At 36.9% G+C, this 19,206-nt stretch overlaps 1 protein-coding gene and 1 non-coding gene across 2 annotated transcripts in view; both read left to right on the plus strand.

Annotated features, from left to right (window-relative positions):
* LOC134541339 (ankyrin repeat and fibronectin type-III domain-containing protein 1) overlaps positions 1–19,206 on the plus strand; it is a 121,904-nt gene that overhangs the window by 16,484 nt on the left and 86,214 nt on the right. The gene's annotated exons all lie outside the window — the stretch shown is intronic.
* Trnaa-ugc (transfer RNA alanine (anticodon UGC)) lies at positions 6,109–6,180 on the plus strand. Its single transcript has one exon. It is a non-coding gene; the product is annotated as a tRNA-Ala (tRNA).

Raw genomic sequence — 19,206 nt, forward strand, 5'->3', positions numbered from 1 at the left:
GGCCAGCGAACACCTGTGAGATGCAGCTTGGCTGTATTTCACTCGCGTAGCGAACTTCGCGAACGTAGCGCACATAGAGAGCTTTTAACTCCCTGTGTGGCTGTGACTTTAGCATGTCTCATCCTCAGCTTGCAGTGCGCATTGTAATGGGGGCATCTACTCTCTCTTTCCAACGCCCGATATCTGCCATTAGCGCTGTCCTTGTCTCGGCGTATGTACTCTGTTGCCAGATGTACGCCATAGAGCAACAATAGTCGTAGACACAACATTGCAATGTATTAAAAAAAAATTGGTTGTCTGTAAAGTCGGTTTACGGACGATAGTTTAACGTGACAACGTCATAACAAAACATTGATGAAATGATTGCATACTTTTATGAATAAAACTGAAATATTTTTATTTTAATAATAAAAGAATAAATACTTGAACTTATACTAGTAATCAAATTTTTAAAATGCAAGAATAATTAACCTTTATTGCCGAAATTGTTGTTGTAATAAGCAATGAAAACCACATTAACTTTTCACTTCACTTTATAAACAGTCGAGTGGAAGAGAGATAGATGCGGCGCAAGCGTGCAATGAGCGTAACGGGAATTTTTTTTCGTGCGTGAAGCAGGCGTTCATCGATTTATTAGACGTTGTCACGTCAAAATGTAATAAAATGTCACTAAAACATTTTATTTCCTAAAAAAAATTTTGGAATGAGAATTTTGGAAATAAATTCTCCTATTGTATTTCATCAAGAGCACCATCTGATTATATATATATATTTCTTTCTAAAGAGTAGTAAGTAATTGTAAGACGCCATCATGTTTTAATAACATTCAAAATTAAACAATTTTGCTCAATGCCTTGTTATTACTAGTGAACTACTGCTACAAATGGTTTCTCCTGTGAAACATTTTAAGTTGTGTTTAGAATATAACTGTTATGTTTTTTTGTCAGAATGACTAAAACTGTGAGAATATTGTAAAAATAAATCAATTTATGGTCTTTAAAAACTCAACAAATAAAAGAAGTAAAAAAAAAATTAAAACTTTCCCGTAAGAGACAATAACGTGTTAACGCTCTTAACCACTGTGGTGCTATGTGAAAACTGGTATTTGGGGTGGGGGGGGGGGGGGTAGGGGCTGCCGCCCCTTTGTCACAAAATTACTGTACACTTCTCCCATATGAAAAATAAAAATTGCCATTAGGCAGTGTGACCAATGACCAACCAAATTACTTCTTGTTTCCTTCCAAAGTGCAACTCTGGCAACATTAGAACTGTGTTTCAAGCCAAAATAAATTAGAGATGCTAATGTATGAAAATAATATTTTTTAATGTTGGCAAGCTGGTGGTTACAGTGTGCGAACAGTGGTGGCCGTTTTACTCTGCACTGCAGTCTAAGCGTGAGGCAGACTGTAGCTACCGGCAGGCTGGTATGTACAGCACAGTGTGGTACGTTGTTTACACGTATGGCACTGGCGATTAGTGTTTACGGTCTCGCACTGAACAGTGCCGCGACTGCTGATTCGACGAACAGCACGGCATGCTCTGTTCACAGAGATGGCTGTTGTGCACATGGCGTACGGAGAGAGAGAGATAGAGAGAGATAGATAGAGATAGATAGATATAGAGATAGAGTTGGAGAGATATACAGATATAGACAGAGATAGAGAGATAGACAGAGAGATATATAGACAGAGATATATTGATAGAGAGATAGATAGAGATACATAGACAGACAGAGATATATTATATAAACAAAGAGATATAGATGTATATAGATATAGATGTATATAGATATAGATGCATAGAGATATATATGCATAGAGATATAGATATATAGAGATATAGATATATATATAGAGAGATAGATATAGAGATAGATATAGATGTATAGAGATAGATATAGATGTATAGAGATGGATAGAGATAGAGCTATATAGAAATAGAGAGATAGAGATAGAAGAGCAGTGCGCATATACCGAGCGCTCTTTCACAGCAGACATGTACATAAAAGAAAAAAAAATGTACCATTATAAAAAGATTCCTTTAGAAACCAGTTGTCAAGAAATAATTTTTTAATACTCAAAAAAAATATTACAAATTGGAACAACACATGGCTATGACTATTTTACACGCTTTATATTAGCTTCACCTGTATGTTTGTTTGTATGTTTGTATGTTTGTTTGTATGTTTGTAACCGACTCCTTTGGGTGCGATTTTGACCCACTTTAAAAGGCCAGATTTCATTCAAACTTTGTAGATTTATCGAGGACCGATGACAATACACTAATTTGATAAGATTATTCCATTAATCATTTTGAAAAATAAGATTTTTGTCCATTTATATAATTTCACAAGAAAGAGTTCGCACTTGAGCAAAATGGTTTTCTTTACAATGTGCGAACTCTTTTCTTTCAGTTTGTCTTTGGCGCGATATAAACAAAGCCTACTAAATATTGTGACATTTAATTAAATGAAAAGTGAGAATGGGTTATGTTTATTGTGAGCAATATACTTTCTTGAAGAGAATATTATCTATATTTGTAAAAATATGAAGAAAAAAAAACCCTGAAATAAGGGCTTTAAATGTTGTTTCTTTCGTTAAATAGAGAAACACAATTACGTCTTTGTTTCATTTTACCACTTAACCAAGAGTGAAATATTATTATAAAACAACATTTACTGCAAATATTTCACGAAACATGGAAAAATTGAGGTTTGATTTTGCTGTGAAACCAACAGCAGATGGGAAATCAAACACCATTATGCATAACCTCAATAGCTACACCTGATGGGCAGATTTTTTAAATTTCGAACACCAACCTGCAAATCTAAAGGAGTTACAAATACTCCAAACTTTGCCAAGGTCAGTAAATCATTAAATAAAAGACATCAAACACGGAAAATATGCTGGCCATCTTAAAAATCACTTTATAAGACTCTCTTCAGGATTATGTGAGACTTTTTTGACAGATTCTACACAGAATATTAAGACTTTCACAGCTTAATATTTTTACAAAATCAAATTAAAAGGTAATTTAAGATCAGCTGGTATTTTGCTATATGTAACTGTTTTTGTTTTGTTAATTACGTGACAATATTTAAACTGATAATGTTTTAGTGTTCACCTAAGACACTTCAAAAATCTCATCTTATCTTGAAAAAAAAAAACTTTATGTGATCCAAACATGCTTTTCTATTTTATATTGTAAAAAATTAATCGTATCCCTTTGTGAGCTATTGTTAAACCCTCAATAGTCGTGGACAAAAATCCCTAAAACAATTACTCATTTTTAATAAATCCACACTAACTTTATAACACATTACGGTTTATGATGTCTGATTTTTTTATTTACATGTTAAATTTGAGAATAATAAGTTACCAAGTCATTCAGTGATGTGTAAACATCTAACCTCGTTAGTAGGGGGAACTAAGGGGTTCTGTGACAATGTAAAATTGACAGTACAAAGATGATGTATCAAAAACATAAGTATTTGGATAGAGAGCAAAACTTACAGTTTAAGGATTTTTACCTGGAAGAAATTGAGGAAATAAATTTTAAAATAAGCTTAAAACAATAATGAATGAAAAATACTAGTATTATTGTGAAAAAAGCGTGGGGCGCTTTGTATCATATTTATCGTACATCGAGCGCCCGATGGTAGAGCAGCCGACATGTCATCGGAAGGCTCTGGGTTCGAATCCCAGTCCGGTCTATCCGAATATTTCTCACATATTGTATACACTCTCATTGAGCAGGTCCTTTCCTCATCCTTTCTCAATTCTTATCCTTCCCAAATTCCTATTACGTAAATGTGGAACGCTTCACGTAATAATTAATCCGTAACTCCCATCCTTTCCTGCTTCACAGCATTAATTTCGTAGGTACAGTATGTAACACTGGTCGATATCACTTGTTCGTCAATAACCTTATACCATTAAGGCTCACTGTATATATTGATAACGTTAAAAATTTTGATTGGGTTCTAAAATCGAGATTTAACTATCAATACAGCTGTACACATTAATAATTTGTAAAATAATTACAGTTACTTATAGGTTATAGTTATCACGGAATTAATAGTAAATTAGAACAAAAAACAGTTTAAATAAATTAAAAAAACACGCTTTTATAAATAAACAAAACTAAAAAGTAAAAAATAAATAACAGTTTTAAAAAACTAAATAACACGCTTTTATAGAAAATCCAACTAAAAAATAGAAAATAAATTTTAATAAATTTAATTTAAAAATAGTGTAAAATAAAAAGATGTATTTTATTTAAAAAAAAAGCGTGGGGTGCTTTTAAAGATATTATCAAAATGATAATCCTTCTACTCATATCTGTCAGTAAAATAATTATAACTATTGACACCATGCACCCCCCACTTTTTTTAAAAAAAAATAAAATACATCTTTTTATTTTACACTATTTTTAAATTAAATTTATTAAAATTTATATTCTATTTTTTAGTTGGATTTTCTATAAAAGCGTGTTATTTAGTTTTTTAAAACTCTTATTTATTTTACATGTATCGAATACGTTTTTCGAGATAGAGAGTTTTTCTTTCGAAAATTGGCCCATAATTTTATATATTTTATGTATTTCATCTAAGCATAATTTTTAAAAACCTTTTTTCTGTTATTATATGTACGTATTAATATGCGCAGTTGATACTGAAAGCTATTCAGGGAACTTTTTATCTGTTGGAGGTACTGGAAAAACACAAAACATAAATTTCCGGATAAGAATTCGAACCCAGTATTACTGCGAACACTATTTTGTAGTTATACAGTTGTTTTCGTGTAAATGTACAAATTTAAAAATACCTGTAAATTTTACATCAGTGGTTCTGTTCCGTTTTAATGGCTTTTTACTTTATTTAGACCTCATAATATGGTTTTTAAAAATGTTATCTGTTTGTTTGTTCCAGCATCAATTGAAAACTATTGGACGAGTTTTTATGAAACGTTTTCATTAGTAAGACTTTTGGCTAACTTAAAAACTAGGGTCTTTATAATTACAGAATTTCCACCCCTAAATGGGTGAAAAAGGAGTAAATATGGGTTTAGGATAATTTATTCTATCTCTGGATCGAATTAAACATAATAAAATGTATTGTTTGCCAATAATAAACATGCGAATACTAACAGCCACGATTGTACCACCCCCAAGGGAGTGAAAAGTGTAAGTTTAGTTTTAAAACGAAAAATTAACGGTTTCAATTTTATTAGAACTAGAAGTTAGAAACTGAGAAAGAACAACTTGCATGCAGAGATACGTTTTGTATTTTTTTTTTTTTTAAGTGATAACGTCTTATAAATCGATGAACGCCGGCTGCACGCACGAAAAATTGTCACGTTCCGCCTGAGTCGAGCGTGCAAGAACCGGCCAACCACCGTGCGAGAAAATCTTCTATAATAGCCTATCAAACAGGTTAAGGAGGTTTTTTTTAACTTATTGTTCGTGATTATATTTAAACAAATTATTTAAATTAAATTTGCAAAAAATGTAAATAATATTTGAAAATTTAAAAGTATGCAATTTTTCATCAATGTTTTATGACGTTATCGCGTTAAATTATCGTCCGTAAACTGACTTTACAGACATCTTTTTTTTTTAATATATCGAAATTCGTATTTAAAGGGGGGTAAAAAAAAAACATTTCCAAAACGATGTAAATTAGACGTAAATTATTCGAAAAGGATAATAAAAATAATAATCCGTACATTGGTGTTTAAACACAGCGATATTCCGGCCCTAAGGGGCAGTGGCGTAGCCAGGATTTGTGTATGGGGGGTGTTAAGAAGCATGCGCCCCCCCCCCCCCCCCCCCGTATTAAAGCGGGGGGTCCGGGGGTCCTCCCCCGGGAAAATTTGGATTTTAAGGTGTAAAATAGTGCTATTATAGCAGTTTTCGGTACTTAAATTTAAATATTGTAAGTATTGTAATTTATTAATTTTAATATGAAATTTGTTTGAGTGATGAATAAGAAATTAATTAAAGATTTGGTGCTAAGGGGGGGGTTCGAACCTCTAAAACCCCCCCCTGGCTACGCCACTGCTAAGGGGTGAGGCAGGGTACTTAAGTTTGATTGTGCTTGTATGACATGGGGATGTAGCTCAGTGGTAGAGCGTTCGCTTTGCATGTGAAAGGCCCCGGGTTCGATCCCCGGCATCTCCAAATAATATTTTTATCATTCTTCGGTTTTAATTTCCAAGTTACTAATGAATGGAATATTACACATTCAGATACTGCAGTCAAGTATACATGATGCACGGTTATATGTTGCAGTGGGATACGAAATTTTTTATGTGGAAAATTTTGGGAAATAAATAATTGCCGAGCAATTTCATTGTATGGTGTAAATTATTAAAAAAAATGGCTGGGTTACGGGAAAAAAAGATTACTTATAGAAAGAGGTTTCTATCAACACAAAGAAAATATTACTTGCCAAAAAAACTATTTAACTGTCTTAAACTTTCCACTTTCAGACTTCATATGAATACAGAAACAGTTCTCTTCACCTTGCAGTACGGATGCAGAAAGTGAATTGAAAAAACAAATAGAATTTTTGTATTCCAGGTGGTAGAACAGCTCACTTTCCATCACCCAAAATAACCTACTGCTATCACAGAAATTTGAGATCTTGCAATTTTTTTTGACGTGACGTCTAATAAATCGATGAACGCCGGCTGCACGCACGAAAAAGTGTCCCGTAACGCACATTGTCCCATTACGCTGTGTCCCGTTACGCTCATCGTACGCTTGCGCCGCATCTATCTCTCTTCCACTCGATTGGAACAACCATCGATTAGACTTTTTCGAGGCACATTAAACTTGAAACACTCCCATTCGTTTCCTACTTTTCCAATCATCGTCCTATCCTTAACAGAATAACACAGACTGTAAGATGTTAAAAATAGCAAACATGTATAAACGTTATAGTTAAAATAATCTCTTCGTTAAAGTAATAAACATATTTGAATTAATGAGTGCAAATAAAATAAATTTATCAATTAAATTGTAGATTTAATTTCACTCCTTCTTTGTATCGATACAAAATAGTGATAATTCAATAAAAAATGATTCAATTTTATTCATAAAAGTATGCAATCATTTCATCAATGTTTTGTTATGACGTTGACACGTTAAACTATCGTCCGTAAACCGACTTTACAGACAACAAATTTTTTGTTGTTGTATGAAACAGTTCACTTGTAGTTCTAAACTACATTTCCCTATTAAATCGAATTAAATTCAGAATGACTTAAACACAAGTCTGGTTCAAAATACGGAAAAGTCAAGGAAAATAAATTCCTCCTTACGCAGTTTTGGTATGTAACGTATGAGTATGTTTTCTACAAATTACGAATGTTGCGACGCCACGACGTCATACTGTACGCGTACGCAATACGACTCGATTCGTTGCTCTAACATGACGTAGCATGTTTTGTATGATGTATCAGAAGTAACGAGTAACGTAACGATACGATAGTAACAAGTACTAATTGTTTTAGTAACGAATACATACGGCTACGCTTTTTTTCCCGTTACTTTTACACCTCTAATAATGAGGGAGTAACAAGAGTTAAGCCACTTTTCCAAAGGGAAGCCATCTTTTCACAGACGAGAGAGCCAAAACCCGAAGTTCCCCGAAGTTCATGTTTTTTTTCCCGTATCTTTAATGTAGCTATCCTAACCAAATCAACCGTCCACAATGTTTTAAAGTATTTATAATGTAGCTAACCTAACCTAATTGACCATTAGTATCCTTTTATCAACACCGCCATATTTATTTAGAATGAACAAAAAAAAAACCGAAGATGCACGATCGAACGTTTGGCTATCTCGTCTGTGAAAAGAAGGCTTCGCCTTTCGAAACTAGAGTGACAGTTGACTGATACTTGGGGCTTTCCCCTTCCCCCTTTACTTCTTCCTATCGAGTACTGCTGTTTCAAGGTCGGCGCGAAAACGTGGGACGTGGAGCCTAGAGGGTCTGTCCTCCCCCCCCCCCCCCCCCCCCACCACCCCCCCAACCAAGCAACCATGATGTCGTAGTCGCCAGGTGAGTACACACAGCGAACTGTTCCGCTCACGGGTGAGTTCGAAATCGTCGTCGAAGCGACACGTCGCGACTTGTAGGAACCTCACTCTAGTCCAAGAGCATGCCCAGCTTGGTTGGATAGCTGCATATACTTGGTGAGTCTGAATTATATCGAGACAAACTACGACCGCAGGCCCATATCGTTAAAAATTAAGTTGGAAACATCTATTACGACCTGATGGTCTGAAGTAGGGACTGGGGAAAAAAAAATTTACCGTTTCGATGAACTATAGGATATATGTATCTGTCGCCATTTTTAATCGAACGACCTCGCCATGTTTGAACCCAGTACCTTTTTTTATATACGTTTTATTATTGCAATTTATATAATTTTTTTATGAATTTTATTTATTTTTTCTGAATTTCTAAGTTACAAATTACGGGATTTTGAGATGGCGAACAATTTAAAGATGGTGAAGCCTTTTTATATTTAATTTTATTAATTCATTTTTTTTAAATTTTCGAAATTTTTTCTAAATTCCTAGCATAAAAATTATGGGTTTCCAAGATGGCGGCCGTACAGAAAAACGCAACACTAAGGAGTGGGGTGTTAGATGGTGGAAAGTTCTGGAATTCAAAAGGCTGACTATTCTAAAATCCAAATGACGAATCCACGATGACCGTCAAAATCAGGGATCAAGATAATCTAAGATGGCCGCCGTGATTTTACAATCCAAGATGGCGACCGTAACGAAAAGTGTTACGGCATGTCATCCAAGATGGCGGTAGGCCCACTCTCCACAGCCAGAAGCCAGTTTTATGACTTACCAATATGTATGTAGCCTACTACTAGCTGTGTATTTTGCCGCAGTGGTGGCCATGTTTGTTTACATTTTAAATACGTGAAAGTATTTCTAGTGTTTTATTATTACTTTTTGGTTTATATTTATTATATATGTAAATCCTAAACGTCTTATGTTTTCGCGTCTCAATTTTTTTCAAATTATTTAATTTTTCGTTACCCGGAAATTAAATCTAATTAATTGCCATTTGTTACACTTCCATGCATTGTGGTAGCGAAACGTAGCTAAATGTCTTACGGGTCCGTGATCCGTTTCCGTTTTTACGTTTTTTCGGCGTTGTGGGAAGAGCTTTAGAAACCGATGGATCCACCTGAAAATTTGGTCGTCGTATTGACCCTCGGGACTAGCGAAATACGCAAAAAAAAATTTAAATTTCGCGACAATCTGGATTATTAGTTTTTTTTTTTTTTTACGCTTGAATGTAGCTTTTCGTTGGATCGCTGTTATTTTACAAGCCCTGAACCTGAAGGACTATGAAAAATATGACCTATAGCGGGGTAAAAAAAATTGTACCTAAATAGTCTTCAAAACACTATAGCGTCGTCTTACTCTTTTGTTGAGTTATGGACGGTGAAGCACTCATTGGTCATTATTTTATACCGATAAATGGTCAAACTTGGACATGGTTAAACTTGAATTTTTGAGTGGCTGGATTTTCACAAAATTATTCTTATGTGTATGTATGTATATGTGTATACACACACTCTTCGGAGGCGTAAGATATGGGGACGCACAACAACGCCGAAATACCACAACGCCGAAATACCACAACGCCGAAATGCCAAATTGACCACAACGCCGACAGCTAGAAGACTGCTGTGTACCACAACGCCGAAATACACTAACCCCGAAAAATGTCATTGCAGGACTGCCACAAAGGTTAGGTTAGGTTAGAGTAGGTTAGGTTAGACTAAGTTAGATTAGGCTAGGATAGGCTAGGTTAAGTTAGGTTAGGTTATATTACGCTAGGTTAGGTTAGGTTAGGTAAGGTTAGGTTCGATTGTGGTATTTCGGCGTTAAGGTACATTTAAGAAACACACACAAATTCATAAATTAAAACTACGTAATAAAATAACCAGTAGCGTTCAGTTCTATATTCCATTTCATTCTCATCATCGGTACAACAAAAAAAAAAGTTTGAAGTTCAACTTTGTCAGGTAATTAAGCAAAAAAAAATGTTCGTATACTAAGTTTAATATAGTGTGAGTAAAATGTCGCTGTAGTGTTTGTAATTGTCATCACTGTGCGCGACCTTCGCAACCATGATTAGTAAATATCTGTTGGAAATATTTGTGAAAGAACAACAAATAAATGCAAGAGAATCTTAGTGATACATTTACAGAAATAGCGGCATTTCTGTTAATGATAGGACGATGATAGGAAAAGTAGGAAACGAATGGGAGTGTTTCAAGTTGTGCCTCGAAAAAGTCAAATCGATGGTTGTTCCAATCGAGTGGAAGAGAGATATATGCGGCGTAAGCGTACAATGAGCGTAACGGGACACAGCGTAACGGAACAATGTGCGTAACGGGACAATGAGTCATCCTTTATCGTGCGTGCAGCCGGCGTTCATCGATTTATTAGACATTGTCACGTCAAAAATAATATGTCACCAAGACACGGGAAACCCGGTTTGTTTCAGTGACGGGCTGCTGTTACGTACTTATTTTAAAGTGACGCATTAAGGCCCCCCGCCTCGTCAGGAGTGTATGTGTGTTAGTGAGGCGGGATGATAAGCGCGACGCTCGCTGGTGCTTCTAGCGCGGTGTCTCCTCTGGACTGGCGCGCAGTCTTCTCGTCGTGCGTATGAGCGGTGACCGTAGCATTATATATGGCGGAGAAATGAAGATGAAGGTGTAATGCAAGTCCCTTCAAGTGCTTTCAAGAATCTGTACCGGTTGTTTTACGCCTAAAAATTACTCTGAAAACATGTATTTTAGCCATTTTAACTCTTATAAAAATACTGTTTAAAAATTTATTCCGAAATCAAAAGTACTTTTCGGCCCTCGGCGAACTCTTTAAATCCTTTTCGTAAGCAGACCCCCACTCGGATGTCTCGAGTAGTTTTGAAAATCGCGTTTGTTTTTCCTGAAGCTCTGCGCACCGTGTGTGTGCCCGGGTAGGCGTGGGGTTTTTTACGCACACTGCAGGGCCGTAGATCGCACGTCTGCAAAGACGTACTTGGCGTGGCTGTGCGAGGAGAGAGTGTTTATCGCCGTTCTTTAGCACGTGCGCGCGTTGTGCCGATAATGAAGCCGTTAACGCGCCTTTCAAGCTCCTTTCAAGCGCCTTTCAAGCGCTAAAGAGCCCGTGGAGTGTGTCGGGGACATGAGACCCTCACACACTGTGTGTGTGTGTATATATATATATGTGTGTAAATGGAACAAATATTCATATAAAATTACAGACGATTTAATGCAGTTTTTTTTTTACATACGCCATTGCAGTTTTGCACTGTTTGCAAGCGCAGCTCCTGAAAAGGGGGGGGGGGGGGGGGCGGTTTGGGGGCGATAGCCCCTCCCGAGACCAATTTTATTGATTAGTGTGTATTTATGTTTACTTAAATATTTAAATTTCATATGTTAAACTTTTATCTCATCAGAAGTTGCACGGAGCTACTAAGGTTCTTGTATTTGAAAACCTGTAATTTGTAAATAGTATTCCAAGGCCAATATCTGACCACTTTAATTTTTTTTTTTTTTGGAACTACGACCTCTCTTTTTTGCGATAGCCCCTCCCGAAAAGTCATCCTGAAGCCGCCATTGACTGTTTGTCATAGAAAAATTCCGAAAATCAAAAATATATATAAAAAAATTCACAGAAAACAAGACTGCATCAGCGATGTCGAACGAACGGAATTATTGTGCTGTATGATATTTATATGTTGAACTTTTTTGTTTTTCGTCCTTGCTGTCTTCGTTGTTTTGTCCGTAATACTTGTCTGGTTTCATCGTTGGTTCCGCTTGTTTGTCCGGCATCAGCTGATTCAGTCTTGTTTTCAGTGAATTTTTTTTATCTTCATATTTTTATCTTCATATTTTTATGTTCGGAGTTTTCCATGACAAACAGTGCAAAACTGCAATGGCTTATGTCCAAAAAAAAAAACTGCATTAAATAAAAATTACCCATTGCAGGAATCATTTAAAGAACGTAAAATTACAGATATTTGTAAATATGTACATGTACATGAAAACAACTGCATCGCTACAAAATAGTGTTCGCAGTAATACTGGGTTCGTTTCCTCACCCGGGCATTCGTGTTTTGTGTTGTCCCAGTGCCTTCATTCGTTGAAGTTAAATACGTAAACCTTTTCCCTGAATAGCTTTCCAGCATATTAACTGTGCACACAATAAGAGCATTCATTACACAACAAAATAAATTCCACATATTGGATATTCGATTATCTTTTCCATGGTTTCCAAAAAAAAATTATGCTTTACGAAAAAATCAGTTAAAATATAAAATTATTCTCTAACTTTTTTTTTTTTTAGAAATGCTCAGTATTATCTCGAAAAACGTATTTCATGTACGCAAATATAACCATAGCCTTGTGTTGTACAAAAATACAGCTATATTTATATAGACATATACCGATATATATAGAGATACAAAGTCATGGATATATATTGAGATGTAGAGAGAGATTGAGAGAGATGGAGTGATATGGAGTGATGAATAGGGAGATTTATAGAGATGTTAAGAATTATATTGAGATATAGAGTTACAGAGAGATAAAGAAAGATATAGATAGAGAGAGATGTTTTGTATGTGTGTAAAAATTTAAAAAAAAAATACAAAAATAATTAAAGAGGCATTGCAACACATGCTGGCCATTAGTTAGTTACATATATTTGTAAATTTGTACATAAAACAATTATATCACTACATAATAGAGTCCGTAGTAATACAAGGTTCGGATTCTTACCTGGGAAATTATTCTGTGTGTTGTATTGGTACTTGTAATATTTTAAAGTTATCAGTAAACCGTTCCCTGAATAGCTTTCCATTATTAATTACGCACACGAGAAACATAATAATTACAAAATAAAGTCAAATTATTATCTTATCATTTCCGTTGTTTAAAAATATATTATGCTTGAATTAAACATCAATTAGTATATAAAAATATGCGTCAATTTTCGTGAGAAATACTTGTATTACTTCGAAAAACGAATTTCATATAGGCGTTTACAAAGCATTTATTTTTAAATGTTTAACTAATATAATTTTTTACAAACTGAAAACAAAAATTTGAATATTTTTTTATCAAATTAAAATTTAGAAGACACCTGCAACTAATATTATTTTTCTGTAACTATTTTCATTTTTACCTTAGTGTGTGAAATAAATATAGATACTCAGTGTGGTTGTTTTAAAGTAAAATAATTTTATAAACAAAGCTTAGTTTGGACTTATAAATTAGAAACCATTATTATACCCCTGCTATTTTTCGGGTTAAATAACATTGTAAAAAGAGTGCAGGTGAGAAATAACCATGCAATTATAATGTATCACCGGGGTGGGGGGGGGGGGGGGAGGGGGGGTGATACCCCGTCTCCGATCCTGGGGTCCAGAGCCCGTAATCGAATGTGGGGACCATGCGTAAAAATTTTACAATATCTTTCTTGTAGTATTACAAACTGTTTCTTTAGCGAGTAGTTTCCAAAGGAATCTTTTGTTAAAGTACAGAATTGTTTTTTTGACGCGACAATGTCTAATAAATCGATAAACGCCGGCTGCACGCATGAAAATGGATAACTCATTGTCCCGTTACGCACATTGTCCCGTTACGCACATTGCCCCGTTACGCTCATTGTACGCTTGCGCCGCATCTATCTCTCTTCCACTCGATTGGAACAACCATCGATTTGACTTTTTCGAGGCACATTAAACTTTAAACTCTCCCATTAGTTTTCCTACTTTTTCCTATCATCGGCCTATCCTTAACAGAATAACACAGATTGGAAGAAGTTAAATAGCAAACATGTATAAAAAAGTTATAGTTAAAATAATCTGTTCGTTAAAGTAATAAACATATTTGAATTAATGAGTGCAAATAAAAAGTAAAAATTATCAATTAAATTGTAGATTTCATTTCACTCCTTCTTTGTATCCGTACAAAATAGTGATAATTCAATAAAAAAATGATTCAGTTTTATTCATAAAAAGTATGAAACAATTTCATCGATATTTTGTTAGTCACGTTAAACTATCGTCCGTAAACCGACTTTACAGACAACCAATTATTTTTTTTCCAGTGTGTTCTGCAGAGCAGACTCTTCTCTCGCCGACGTTGCACAGGTTGCGACCACGTGTGTGTGACGTCATGTTTAGCCTACGGTTTGAAGTTTTTTTTTTTGGTGGGGCGGTGGGGGGTGGGGGGAAGGGGAGACGCACAGACGTACCATTGTTTACCTTCGGCGTGCTTCGCAGGAAAAAGAAAAAAAAGAGTTAGTCGATCTGAAGCGCACGTGTAGCATTCTGCAGCCACCTGTAGAGCCACGTTGAAGCATTTTAAGGCCCCCTGCCCACCCGGGCACACACACGGTGCGCAGAGCTCCAGGAAAAACAAACGTGATTTCAAAACTACTCGAGACATCCGAGTGGGGGTCTGCTTACGAAAAGCATTTAAGAGTTCGCTTTGCCTGAAAAGTACTTTTCATTTCGGATTATGTTTTTAAACGGTATTTTCAGAAGAGTTAAAATGGCTAAAACGTATGTTTTCAGAGTAATTTTTAGGCGTAAGCAACAAGTACAGATTCTTGAAAGCACTTAAGGGACTTGAATTACACATTTATCTTCATTTCTGACTTAAGGTTGGTACCAATGCAGCTGGCCCCACTGAAGGAGACGATACGGGACGCACCACAACGCCGAAATACCACAACGCCGAACGTACAATAACGCCGAAAACCATAACGCCGAAATGCCAAATCGACCACAACGCCGACAGCTATAAAACTGCTGTGTACCACAACGCCGAAATACATTAACCCCGAAAAATGTCATTGCAGGACTGCCACAAAGGTTAGGTTAGGTAAGGTTAGCACACAAATTCATTCGATTGTTTTTGATTTCCCCACCCTTACCAGCAGCAACATTTTTCGGCGTTACTGTATTTCGGCGTTGTGGTACACAGAAGTTTTCTAGCTGTCGGCGTTGCGGTCAATTTGGCATTCGGCGTTTATTGTACGTTCGGCGTTGTGGTAACGACCCAGACAACATGGAAGAGAAAACTTTTGGGTCTCCTCATTGTACTTCGTGCTCGCACGCGACTCCATAGACTTTTCCCGGCACTGTAGCACCGGATGTGGTTTTCCCTTCGTCCCACAGAGGATGTTTGCTTTCCACCGACTTCTCTGCCCCCCCCCCCCTCTTTTCACTTCCCTCTTCCCTTCCCAGTCCTTCTTTATCATCACCATCCTGCGCGTAACGCATCTTTTTTACTTCCACGCTTTCTCACGGGGTGAAAAACCGCACATCGCAGGCGAATATTTCACACGGGGCCTAGACGAGTCTTGTGAGACCATCGCAGAAATTTGTAGTTCGATCGGGATCGCCGGACTTTTTTTTTTTGACGTGATAACGTCTTATAAATCGATGAACTCCGGCTGCACGCACGAAAAAAGCATGACTCATTGTCACGTTCCGCCTGAGCCCGAGCGTGCAAGGAACCGGTTCAACCACCGTGCGAGAAAATCTTCTATAATATCAATACAGGTTAAGGCGGGCTTTTTTAAAAGCAGCTATTAATTTATTTTTTTTACTTATTTTTCCAATTTTCGTCATTTCAAATTAACAATTTATTGACATATGATTTGATTTCAGTTTATTTCTATAACTAATTGTTCGTGATTATACTCAAACAAATGACTTAAATTAAATTTTGCAAAAACTGTAAATAACATTTGAAAATTAAAAAAGTATGCAAATTTTTCATCAATGTTTTCTCATGACGTTATCACGTAAAATTATCGGCCGTAAACCGACTTTACAGATAACCCCCCCCCCCCCTTTTTTTTTCTTCCGGCCACTGTCATACTCTCAGGCGAGAACCTCGGAAAGATCAATTTTCTTAAGAAATACTCTGTATCATATCGAGGGGGAAAACAAAATAGTATCTCGTACATGCAAATTTTAACCATAGCTCTGTGTTGTACAAAGTTACAATAGCTTTCTTGCACGATTACAACCAAACTATTTCTGTGGAACTGGTTACCAGAGGGTCCCCCTTTTTGCAGAAGTACATAACATATGTTTGTTTGTTTTTTTCTGTGTGGGTAATCCAGCACGGTGTGTTCCCGATTTAAGACCCTTTTTTTCCCCCTTCAGTGCACGCTTTGAATATATATATATATATATATATATATATATATATATATATATAAATATATATATATATATATATATTCTGTATAGAAGTCGCCAGCCCAGGTTAAAATTTCTAATACGGTTTTGAGGTAGTTGGTTAATTCACCGCCGCAATCGCCACCATCTCTAGGGCATCGACTTGTGGTGGTCCCTAGCGGACAAGTGTCGAACTCTTCAAACACCCCTTCCCCCTCCCGTTGAACGACCTTGAGCTGCAGTGAATGATGGATGGGGGTGCGGGGGAATGACAGCGGGTGACAGTGCTGCGCTCTAACGTGTAAATAACAACTAAGACGATACAGGGCGTTACGGGGCAGCGCACTGCAGCGGTGAAGTTCCCAAGCTGCTCATCATACGCTTCTGAAAAACGTAGAGTAAATCCTATCCACTCGCGACTTCTATACAGTATATATATTCAAAGGTGCACGTCTCAGCCTTTTAGCGTCGAGAACTCTCTTAAGGGCCGTCTTGACGACGAAGTTAAAGAGGTGGCGACCATAAGAGCCCGACACCGAAGTCACAGGGGAAGAAGGAGAGAGAGAGAGAAAGAGAGATATGTCGTCGACGGAACAAACATCAATCTTGTCCCCCGCCGAAAGCCCGGTGAGATCGCATTTTCTCCCTGGTTCCTTCCCGCGTCTTTATTTATTTATTTATTTCTCTCTCTTGCTCCTGCTTCTTCCCTCTGGAACTCGGCGGGATTGAAGAGGAGACGGCAAATGGGTGGTCTCAGACGCGGTGGGAGTGTTTCAGTCCTGTCCGAGCCTCCTGATCCATCAGCGTCAGGATCTCGGGGGTCTGAAAAACCACGTAGAAGTCAGCCCCCTAGACGTGTAGTACACCGTGAGTACACCACTGAACCACTTACGCCCTCACAGCCGCGAGATGTGATCAGGGCCGCAACTAGAGTCTCTGGCACCCGGGGCATGAAATGGATTCATGCGCCCCCCCCCCCCTTCTCTTTTTTTGCACATACCCATTGGCGTAGCTGTGTTCATAATGTTGGGGGGGGGACAATAATGATTTTGATGTCATGTAAACCCATTCCCCTCTTACTAAGACGAGAGGTCCGGGGGTCCTCCACCGGAAAATTTTTGATTTTAAAAGTGCGAAATAACGCTTTTTAAGCAGTTTTTGTATCTAACCATTGGATACATCGATGTTAAAATTATTATTGTTTCCTTAAGATAAAATTTGATGAGTGAAGAAATTACAAAAAAGTTGGGACGAATAATATTATAAAATAAAAATATCACTGTCTAGAAAGTTGGGGGGGACAGTCCCCTCCACCCAAAAAGTTCAGGGGGACATGTCCCCCCCCCTGGTTCCTACGCCCCTGCACCAATAAAGCGGGGGGTCCGGGGGCCCTCCCACGGAAAAAATGGTTCTATTTTCCATACCTACATGTAACAGTTTCTGTGCTACTGTAACTTCCATGCATGAACCCACTATGTCCACAAAGTAGTCCCGTATAATCACTAGACTTGTTCATTAAATATGTTGAGACGTTATATTGTAAATCAGATTAGACATTCCTGGCATGCAAGTTAAAAAAACTGTTTTACCAGTTACCAGTTGTAGTAGGAATTACAATGCAAGCGATTTCGGCGCCCCCACAGCTTTGCGCCCGGGGCGTATTGCCCCGCTTGCCCCCCCCCCCCCCAGTTGAGGCCCTGGATGTGAAGTCGAGTAGACGGGCAGATGATGACTTGATGTAAGCTTTTGTACCTACGCCATTGCTAAGCACATGTATGTCTGTAGAAGAAAACTACAAAAAATACCCAAAAGACAAGAACACAAATTAAGCAAAAAATTGCTGTTGTCAACAGGATATAAACACCACATAATATTCCATAACAGGAATATGGTCAACAAACAAAGAAAAATGGACTAAAAGGACGAATAAACCCCCACAAATGATGACAGCAAAAACATATTGAACCCAAAAAAAATTCATTACAACAGTTGAAACGAGACAAAAACACGACAAAAAGCTAAAAGACGAACCAAACAAAATAGGTTTCATGATGTCACCAGTGCCTGCCTAGAAGAGGGGGGGGGGGGATACCCAGTCATGGGGACTGTCAACAGAAGTGAAAACTTAAAACTTTTGTTTTTAAATGTGTAATATGACATCATTTCTACGTCAAATGTACGCAAGAAAATGATTCTGGTGTTATATCAGTACGATGTCACCATGATATCATTTATCCTGACATCATTTTTTTAGTCAACAGATGTCAGCGGTATGTAAAAAATTACGTAAAAATTCATTACCTAGCTTTGACTTACCAGTGATGTCAGACCTAGGTCATGTATTCACGTGGTCAAATTAACTTCACTTACTGCTACTACAGCCATGTCGGTGACGCGAACTCACAAGATTTTACCCATCCAAAAAAGTGTCCAACACGCACATGATACAGTCGAGTATATACAATGTACTAGTGTATATATGCGTATACATGTACACAGGCCGCTGTGATTCACCAGTCTGGCGCAACACGTCACTAGCATGTCGGTGACGCGAACCCATATGTTTTTCCCCCTACCAAAAATCGCTCAACGCGGCTAAAGAAGTTTTCACTTAAAAAAAAAAAGGTTGTCTGTAAAGTAGTTTTACGGACGATAGTTTAACGTGACAACGTCATAACAAAACATTGATGAAATGATTGCATACTTTTATGAATAAATTGAATAATTTTTATTGAATTATCACTATTTTGTGTGGATACAAAGGAGTGAAATGAAATCTACAATTTAATTGATAAATTTACTTATATTTGCACTCATTAATTCAAATATGTTTATTACTTTAACGAAGAGATTATTTTAACTATAACTTTTATACATGTTTGCTATTTAACTTCTTCCAATCTGTGTTATTCTGTTAAGGATAGGACGATGATAGGAAAAGTAGGAAACGA

The sequence above is a fragment of the Bacillus rossius genome, chromosome 18, assembly GCF_032445375.1.
Source record: "Bacillus rossius redtenbacheri isolate Brsri chromosome 18, Brsri_v3, whole genome shotgun sequence".
Classification (NCBI taxonomy): domain Eukaryota; kingdom Metazoa; phylum Arthropoda; class Insecta; order Phasmatodea; family Bacillidae; genus Bacillus; species Bacillus rossius.